The sequence below is a fragment of the Nannospalax galili genome, unplaced genomic scaffold, assembly GCF_000622305.1.
Source record: "Nannospalax galili isolate Female #2095 unplaced genomic scaffold, S.galili_v1.0 scaffold136, whole genome shotgun sequence".
NCBI classification, from domain to species: Eukaryota; Metazoa; Chordata; class Mammalia; order Rodentia; family Spalacidae; genus Nannospalax; species Nannospalax galili.
Genome location: NW_008340872.1, coordinates 491,640 through 501,530, shown reverse-complemented (window position 1 = coordinate 501,530; position 9,891 = coordinate 491,640).

Here is a 9,891-nt window from a genome sequence, read left to right as displayed (position 1 = left end):
TAATTTCCAATTTCCAAGCCCTTCTGACTTTTAGAGTTTCCATTGAAAAACCAGCTGTTATTCTTGGGCCTACCTTAGTACGTAACTTGACCCTTTACTCTTGTGACTTTTAATGTGATTTCTTTGGACCACATCAAAAGCTATAAAATACACCTGATAGTCATTTCATTAAAATGTCAAAAGATCCCTGTCTATGGTCTTACTTGTGACAACGACCTTTTAACAGATAAAGTAGCTGAAGAGGCATTTGCACTGAGCAGCCCTGTGTAATCATTACTTTCCTGCTGTCCCCCACCCCCATTCCAATCACATACTCTGCCTTTGAACAGAGTCACCTCTGCACAGATGAAAGTGGAATAGTTCAGACCACACTGAAGCCTTGGCCTTAGGGAATACTTCATTACTGACTAAATCCGCCTTTACCATCTTACTGTCCGGCGTGGTCTATATTTGACAGAATTAAGAAAATTCTTTTTATAACATAATCTACCAAACCATAGCTTGCTTCCAGGAGTCAAAGGCCGTGCTTTAACTCTTCATCTAGACTTACTGATCCTGTCAAACAAGTATAAACTGTAACAAGAAAAGGCAGAGTCAGAATCAGTTCTGTGAGGTAAATAATCACAGGCAGTGAGAGGCAAGGGGCTTCACGACCCAAGTCTAGAGACACTCCAACATCTTTTCTTACGCCAACCATGGAACTGTATTCTTTAAGGCAAATAACACTTTTAAACCAGTAGCTAGTGAAGATGTGGGTTTTTTCCAGAAGTTAGTAGGTAGGCTGACACTCATCCTCCACATAGCAGCCAAGATGGTCTCAGAACATTGACTGTGGGCAGTGAAAGCAAAGAAAGATTTATTCAATATGAATATTTAGTCAACATTAAGAAGAGGAAGACATAAAGGGCCCCACAGATCCCCCAAATCCGTCTTCAGGGCACTAACATGAGGCTTGGGTTTAGACAGAAGGCCTGAGATACAGGTCATTAGGCAGTCCTGGTCAAGGTGTGGTCCTGCTGTTGATGACCTGTCATTGTCTCAGACTGACACTGCTCCTGCAGTTCAAGTTGCTCCTGGAGCTCAGCTCAACTCTGACCCTGAAGCCTGATTCTGTGGCAGTGCCTGCCATGTAACCACAATGGCAGGAATGGAAATATTTTAAACAGATACTTGAGCCCCTCTCTTTGACTATTAGACTATTAAAATGACAATCACCAAAAAATTAGAATTTCTCCAGGAATTCCATGTTGAGAGAAGGAAAAGGCTAGAGTCTGCTACCAGCCAGAGAAACTTGTGTCTTTCACACAGTTCTGACAGCTTATCAGACCATCGTACAGGAGAGACAGGAGCTGACACAGTGCTGGTGTCTGGGGTCACACCTTGACCAGGACTGTTCAAGCGAGGCATATCTCTTAGCCTGCTATGTAAACCTAAAACCTAAACCTCATGTCAGAACACAATAGATAGACTTGGGACAGGAGTGTGTGTGTGTGTGTGTGTGTGTGTGTGTGTGTGTGTGTGTGTGTGTCTGATCTCTTTATTCCTCTTCTCAATATGGACACATTAAATAAATTACTTGTTCAGTTGAAGACCTGTGGCCAAATGTGACTTGTTAGAGTTGCCAGGCCCCAGGCTTTGACCCCAACAACTCCAGTAGCATCAGCAAACCTAACATCAGCAGACCTCTGACAGGGTTTGTATCAGTTACTGTTACTGTGATAAAACACCATGACCAAGGTCACTTACAGAAGAAAGAGTTTATTTGGTTTACAGTCCAGAGCATTAGAATCCATAATGGTGGGGAGGCATGGCAGCAGAGGTGACCAGAGCAGAAAGCCAAGTACTCACATCTTCAAACAGGCACACGAAGCAGAGAGTGACTAGAGATCTGGCAAAGCTTAAGAACTCTCTAAGCCCACCCCCATTGACATGCTTCCTCCAGCACAGCCACACCGTCTATGACCTCCCAAAACAGCACCACCAACTGGAGACAGAATGTCCAAATACTTGGAGCCTGTGAGGGACATTCTCCTTCAAACCACCGCAGGGCTCGTTACCTACTTCCCAGTCTGTCTTTGCATCCCTGTGAGCCTCAGCCCTCTGCTGCCCTTCAGTTAGGCCTCTTTAGAACTCCATGAACTCTACTGAATCTTCTTTTCTTTCCTTTTTTTTGAGATAGGATCTCTCTGTAGCCCCAGCTGGCCTAGAACTCAATATGTAGACCAGAATGTCCTTGAACTCACAGAGATCCGCCTGCCTCTGCTGGAGTAAAGGTGTGCACCACCATACCCAGTTCTGAATCCTCTTTAACTAGTTGTAGTCATTGTATAACCTACACATATCTATAGACAGAGAGACACATTTACTGTGTGATTTATATTGAGTGATCTGGGAGTTAATATTAGTAATTAAGATTGGAGGGACTGTTGTCTGCCTTGGAGGAAGCACCTGGGGGAAGGAGGCAGGGTAATCACACGTTTTGGGGTTGAGGAGCAAAGGCTATAACTCAATGTTAGAGAACCTACTTGGTATGCTTACTCCCTACCTAGTGTCAATCCCTAGTACCAAAAAAAAAATAAGAGAAATAAATGACTACAAAGGAAAGAGAAAGTGGCACATATTTTTATGCTTTTAAGATTTATTTTTATTTTCACTTATGTGTCTATGTGTGTCTGTGTAGCGTGAGTACACATGAGCGCAGAGATCCACGGAGGCCAGAAGAAGGCATCAGATCCCCCTGGAGCTGGAGTTAGAGGTGGTTGTGAGCAGACTGACCTGGGTGCTGGAAACAAACTCAGGTCCTTTGCAAGAGCAGTACACATTCTGAACCACTGAGCCATCTCTCCAGCCCCTTGTATCCTTTTTTAAGTCAGTAATTTAATGGCTGTCCAGCTACAATGCAGGTCACTCTGACTTTAAAGTAGCATCGCATGGCCTATTCTCAGTCCATCACCTACACTAATATGTACTTTTCTCTGTACATTGTATATAGACATGCAATTCTGGCACTAAGAGATTGATCATCTACATGTGGACCACATAGTTGTGAATAAAGGGAAACAAGAACTTCAGATATAAAGCAGACAGAGCACTGTGATCTTAGATCAAGACAAATGCTACCATGACTGTTAACAATTTAGTAAATTGTATTAGTTACTTTTCTGTTGCTGTGATAAAATACCATGACTAAGGGGACTTATAGAAGGAAGAGGTGTGCTGGACAGCTTTAGCGTCAACTTGACACACCTGGGTAGAGGCAACCTCAATTGGAGAATTGCCTTCATTGGACTGATCTGGCCATGTCTACGGGATATAGTCTTGATTGTTGAGTGATGTTGATGTGAGAGGGCCCAGCCCACTGTGGGTGGTGCCTCCCCTGGGCAGGTGGGCCTGTGTTGCATAAAAAAGCAGACTGAGCATGGGCCAGGGGAGCAAGCCAGTAAGTAGCGTTCCTCCATGGCCTGTGCTCCAGCTCCTGCCTCCAGGTTCCTGGCCTGAGTTCCTACCTTGGGCTCCCTGATGAACTGTGACCCGGGAGATATAAGCCGAGTAAACGCTTTCCTCCCCAAGTTGGTATGGGTCAGAGTGAGTTTTTTTTGGGGGGGGGGGGTGGTCCTTTTGAGACAGGGTCTTTCTGTAACCCCAGCTGGCCTGGAACTTGCAACGTAGACCAGGCTGACCTTGAACTTACAGAGATCCATCTGCCTCTGCCTCCTGAGTGCTGGGGTTAAAAGTGTGCACCACCACACCCAGCTTGGTCAGAGTGTTTTGTCACAGCAATGGAGAAACAACCTAGAACAAGAGTTTATTTAGCCTACTGTTCCAAAGGGGCAAGAATCCATCATGGCAGGGAGGCATGGAGGCAGAGGTGGCCAGAGCAGAAGCTAAGCACTCACACCTTCAAGCAGGCACAGGAAGCAGAGTGTGACTAAAGGTCTGGCAAAACTTAAGCACTCTCTAAGCCTGCCCCCACTGACATGCTCCCTCCAGCATGGTCACACCTTCTATGACCTCCTAAAATAGCGCCACCAACTGAGGACAAAATGTCCAAATACTTGGAGCCTATGGGGGATATTCTCATTCAAATCACCACATAAATTCTTTTTTTAAAAATATTTTATTTATTAAGAGTCCATTTGTATAGCTAAAGGCTACATGACAAGAAACAATGCCAGACAGGAGATACCATCCTTTGATTTATTGGCCAGCATGGCCCAAGAGACTCCCAGACAGTAACCCAGCATAGAAATGGGAAAATGAACAGCAGACCCCAATTTTATCTAAAGGAATGTTGGCAACAGCTTGCTGCTAGATGAGGAACAGCTGATCTTCCTAAAACAAGAGACTCTAGATAGGCTGACTAGAGTCAGTGATGGGCTAGCATTGGGTAACGCAGCTGGGGGCACTGATAACAAAGTGGACAGTAACAGGAATGACAGAGTATACAGGCTCCAGTTGGGGGGGGGGCAATGGGTGGGTGCCACCTGGGATGCAGGTATAAAGATGAGTAAGATTATTTGGGATGTTCTGTATGAAATACACAGAAAAAAATCTCTAAATAAAAAATAATAATAATAGACAACCCACTAGCCTCTCTCCTGGGTAAGTCCATCGTGCCCTCCACGCCTTGACTCCCCCAGCCTCATTCACCCTCCCATATCCCCCACCTGTCTCTCCTCCTAGCCTCGGTACTGTCCCATTCCTTGTCTTGGTGCCCCAGACACCAGGGCAATCACCACTACTTTCTGATCCTTTGCATCCAGCTGAACCCAGTTCCTTCTCACAGTCCCCAGGAGCCCTCTGGGTCTGGTCCTGCCCTCACCTCCCTCTGCTTCCCTGGGCTGCACAACCCACCAGCCTCTTTCCTGGACACCAGGGATGACCTCTTGGCTTCCTGATCCTTTGCATCCAGACCAACCCAGTTCCTCCCTGCAGTCCCCAGGAGCCCTTGGGGCCTCATCCAACCCCCATCTCCCTTTGCATCTCTGAGTTGCATGGCCACCAGCTACCCAAGACCAGCACCTTTCCTGGGCCCAGTTCCCAGGCCAGTCCAACACCCAAATTCCTGAGGACAACATCTTTCCTGGAGGGATCCAGACCTTAGGAGAAAGCCTGAGAGCATCTGATCCTCATCAGACTTGGGCCTCTGTGAGAACTCCTGAAGACAAAAGCAATCTGGATAATCCAATATAAAATCAAAAGAGAGAACCAGAAGCTTAGACAAACCAGCTTTTCATGCCCAAAAAGTAAACCACAAAGGCACATAAAGTTTACAAAAAGAAGATCAGCCGGGCGTGGTGGCGCACACCTTTAATCCCACCACCTGGGAGGCAGAGGCAGGCAGATCTTCTGTGAGTTCAAGGCCAGCCTGGTCTACATAGTGAGTTCCAGGACAGCTGGGGCTACAAGGAGACCCTGTCTCAAAAAAGACAGAAAAAAAGAAATAGGCCTAAACTTGAAGGCTTGAGCCTCACACAAGAATCAGAAACTGCAAAACAAATTCACATGTCAAAATCACAGAGAAAAAATAATGACATGAAAAACCAAAATAACATATCCCCACCAAATACCATTAGTCCTCTAGAGGAGTACAATGAGAACCCCCTAGAGATAATGCAGGACATGGAACTCAAAAGGACAATTATAAACATGATAAAAGAATTCAGTGAATTTAAAGAACACACAAACAAAGAAATCAAAGAACTGAAGGAAGATAGGGATAAACTTCTGAATGAATTCAGAAAAGAGTTAGAAATATTGAAGACTACTCAGGCTGAAATGAAGAAGGAAGTGAATCACTCAGTAAGCCAATTATAAACGACAGGAGAAAGCCTCACCAATAGGATGAATGAAATGGAAAACAGAGTATCAAGACTGGAAGATGAAGTGGACAAACTATACCATTCAAGCAAAGATTATGAAAAATTTAAGAAATCACAAGAATGGAATGTGCAGGAATTGTGTGACAACACAAAAAGACCAAATTTACGAATCATAAGCATACAGGAAGTAGAAGAATCCCAAGATAATGGCATGGACCAGATCCTCAACAGAACTGAGGAAGAAAATTTCCCAAAATTGAAGAAAGACATGCCCATACAAATACAAGAAGCATATACAACACCAAACAGACAGGACCAGAAAAGAAACTCTCCACATCATAGTAAAAACACTAAATGTACAGAACAAAGAGGCAATACTGAAAGCTGCAAAAGAACAAATCACATATAAAGGAAACCCGTTAGGATTACAGCTGACTTTTCAGTGCAAACTATGAAAGCCTTTAATCCCAGCACTTGGGAGGTAGACGCAGGTGGATCTCTGTGAGTTCAAGGCCAGCCTGGTCTACATGGTGAGTTCCAGGACAGCTGGGGCTACAGGGAGACCCTGTCTAAAAAAAAAACTACAAATGAACCTACCATTTGACCCAGTTATACCACTCCTTGGCATTTACTCAAACAAAGAACTCATCCTATTGCAGAGACACTTGTACATCCATGTTTGTTGCTGCTCTTTTCACAATAGCTAAGAGATGGAAGCAACCTAAGTGTCCCTCAACTGACGAGTGGATAATGAAAATGTGGTTCATTTATACAATGGAATTTTACTCAGCAGTAAAGAAAGATGAAATCATGAAATTTGCAGGTGAATGGATGGAACTAGAAACTGTTATACTAAGTGAAGTAACACAGACTCAGGAAAAAAAAAAAATGGCATATGTTCTCCCCACATGTGGATCCTAGCACCAAATCCTTATAAGTGAATATGTATCCAGACATAACTACAGGAACCAGGATAATGAAGAGGAACCAGGGAAGTAAAGGAAAAGAAAGAATCTTAAAGAGAACAGTAGAAAACAGGTGTTAACGAGGGAGATATGGACAATAATGGGATTATTTTAAGGGGACCGAATTCCCTCTGGGTCTCCTGTGCTATCAGACAAACCATATAATGTATTTTATATGCATTTATTAATTTACAAAGGAATGAGAACCCAGTGCCTAGCCCCAAGCCTCCAGCGGCATGGCTCAGAGCCCACCATATCAGACCACACCACAACTACCATAGTCCCTGCTAGCATTCACTCACGCCTCAGGGGCCAGTGATCTCACCCCAGGTCCACAAGAGTCAGTCCATTCTGTCTTTGAGCTGCTGTGGCTGGCTGTGCATTCCCCACACCACGCCCCATGGCTCCCAGCTTCAGTCCCAAGAATGCTCCCAGCAGCCCTTCCATAGTCCCTCCCATTGGTGGAACTAGCCAATTGGGAGACAGAAGGTTATATAAGGCACCTAGGGGATAAAGAGAAAAAAGGAGCTCAAGAGAGGTGGGGCCACAGGAGAGGGGTATTATTAAGGGAGAAATGGAAAACATGGGGGCACCTTAAATGGGGAAACCATGGTGGAAGGGTTAGAAAATGTGAGAGATAATACCTAGCTAGTTTTAGAAAACCAGAGGGAACCACGTTAGGCCAACAACCTACTGACAAATTATACATACAACCAGATCAAAGAATGTAATATATGCCTAGGCAAGGTTTACCTGAGGGCATTTGGTCTTTGCCCAAGCTCTGTCTACATGGTATATGGTAATTAAAAGTAACAGACTTGTGGAACTAACCTTCTTGGATGTTTAACAGACATACTTTGAGGCCTATACTAATTTGGTCAGGGGGACATAAAGGACAGTTTTTGCTCCTTGCCCTCCTAGGTTGACTAAGTTCTGTGGGATTATCTTTTTAAAAAATAAAAAGTCCCTCCCTTCTTGGAGCTAATGATAGAATGGGACAGAGAGTTGGTAAAAACAGAGAACAAAGTATCAATGCCTAATTATAAATTATAATTTCTGTGTTAGTCACTCAGGCTACCCTAACCAATTGCAGAGTAAGTGGCTTAAATCACAGAAATTTCCTTTCTCATTATTCTGGAGGTTGAAAGTTCAAGACTGGGGTACAGAGGACCCTGATAAGGGCTCCCTTTCTGATGTGTAAACAGCCACTGTCACATGTATTCTGTTGTAAGGGAGAGCTCTCTGGGGACCTTTCACAATGGTACCAGTTGGATCAAGGCTCTTGTGAATTTATTTAACCTTAATCACCTCCTTATTGGCTTTCTCTCCAGTGCTATCATGTGAGGAGGTATGCTGGGAAACCCTGCTGTTAGGGTTGTAGTCCTCCATGTCCAGATAGCTCTAAGGGGCTCCGAGCCAAATGGAAGGACCCCCCTTCTCAGCAGGGGGCCTCCTGCTCTCTTCCTGGCTCACCTGGAAAGTGCCACCAAGCACAAGCACGGATGCCTGACCTTATCTAAAAACATGACCTTTGGCATAGTTAACCTGGAGTAAAAACTACCCCCAGTTTTTTTCTATATGATAATCAGGCATTGTCTGACAGTCTGGAAGACAGGAGCCCACTGCCACATGTAAATAAAGCACACTATGAGCACCTATCAACTGAGGCTTTTGCTACTGCCTCCACACTATAAATTCTCTAGTTCTCCCACTAATAAACGGAGCTGTTTCACTGTCTGGAGCTGTATCACTGCTGTTTCACTGTGCCTGTGACCAGTCTCCCCGGAAGGGCTGTCTTCCGTCAGCGCTCACCGGCCGTCCTGACCCCGTTCGCTGCTTCTGCTCTCCCTGCCCTCGTGGGCCGGTGGCCAATGACCCGTGAAGAGAGGGAGAACCCCCCACAGCTAAAGGCTACATTACAAGAAATAATGCCAGACAGGTGATACCTTCCTTTGAGTTATTAGCCAAGGTGGCTCAAGAGACTCCCAGACAGTAACCCAGTATAGAACTGGGAAAATGAACAGTAGACCCCAATCTTATCTAAAGGAATATGGACAACTGATTGCTGCTAGACGAGGAACAGCTGATCTTCCTAAAACAAGGATCTCTAGATAGGCTGACTAGATTCAGCAGACAGACAAGCACTGGAGGATGGCTGGGGATGTCGACAACATAGAGGACAGTAACAGGGATGACAGAGTATATGGACCCCAGTGTGTGGGAGGGGGAGGCTATGGGAGGGTGCCATTTGGGAAGTGGGTATATGTTGGGGGACCCTGCTGCTAAGGTTGCAGTCCACCATGTCCAGAGAGCTCTAAGGAGCTTGGCGTTATATGGAGGACTCCCTTTCTCAGCAGGGGCTTCCTGCTCTCTGCCTGACCTTATCTGGAAAGTGCCTCCAAGCACGGATGCCTGGCCTTATTTGGAACATGAATTTTGGCATAGTTACCTGCAATAAAACTGCCCCCAGGTTTTTTCTATATGATAATTAGGCATTGCCCTATAGCCAGATGATAGGATCCCCCTACCACATGTAAACAAAGCGTACTGTGAGCATCTATCAGCTGAAGCTTTGGCTGCCGCCTCCACCCTATATTTTTTCCTGACCCCCACTGAACAAATGAGCTGCATCACTGAAACTGACTTCCGGAAGGTCTTTTCCGCCCATGCTCGCTGGCCATCCTGACCCCATTCGTTGCTTCTGCGCCCTTTGTTCTTATGGGTCGGTGGCCAACGGCCCATGAGGGGAGGGAGAGACCCACAGGTATATAGATGAATAAGACTGTGTGGGATGTTCTATATGATATACACACAGAAAAATCAACAAATTTTTTTTTAAAGACTTTTATTTGAGGAGGAAGCATAAAAATTTACTTCATGTTAAATAGCAGAAGTGATAAACATTACCAGTGAAATCTACCTGATGACTTTATATCCATACTCAGGTACTAAGGATCTGAGTATAACCAATTGTGACTAGTAATCATCAGATACATAGAGACTAAAGACACGTGTGCAGACATCTAAGTGTTAGTAGCATTAAAAATGTAGGAAACAGCATGAAACAGTATATTTTAAAATGAAATGGAGATCTTTTTTAAAGG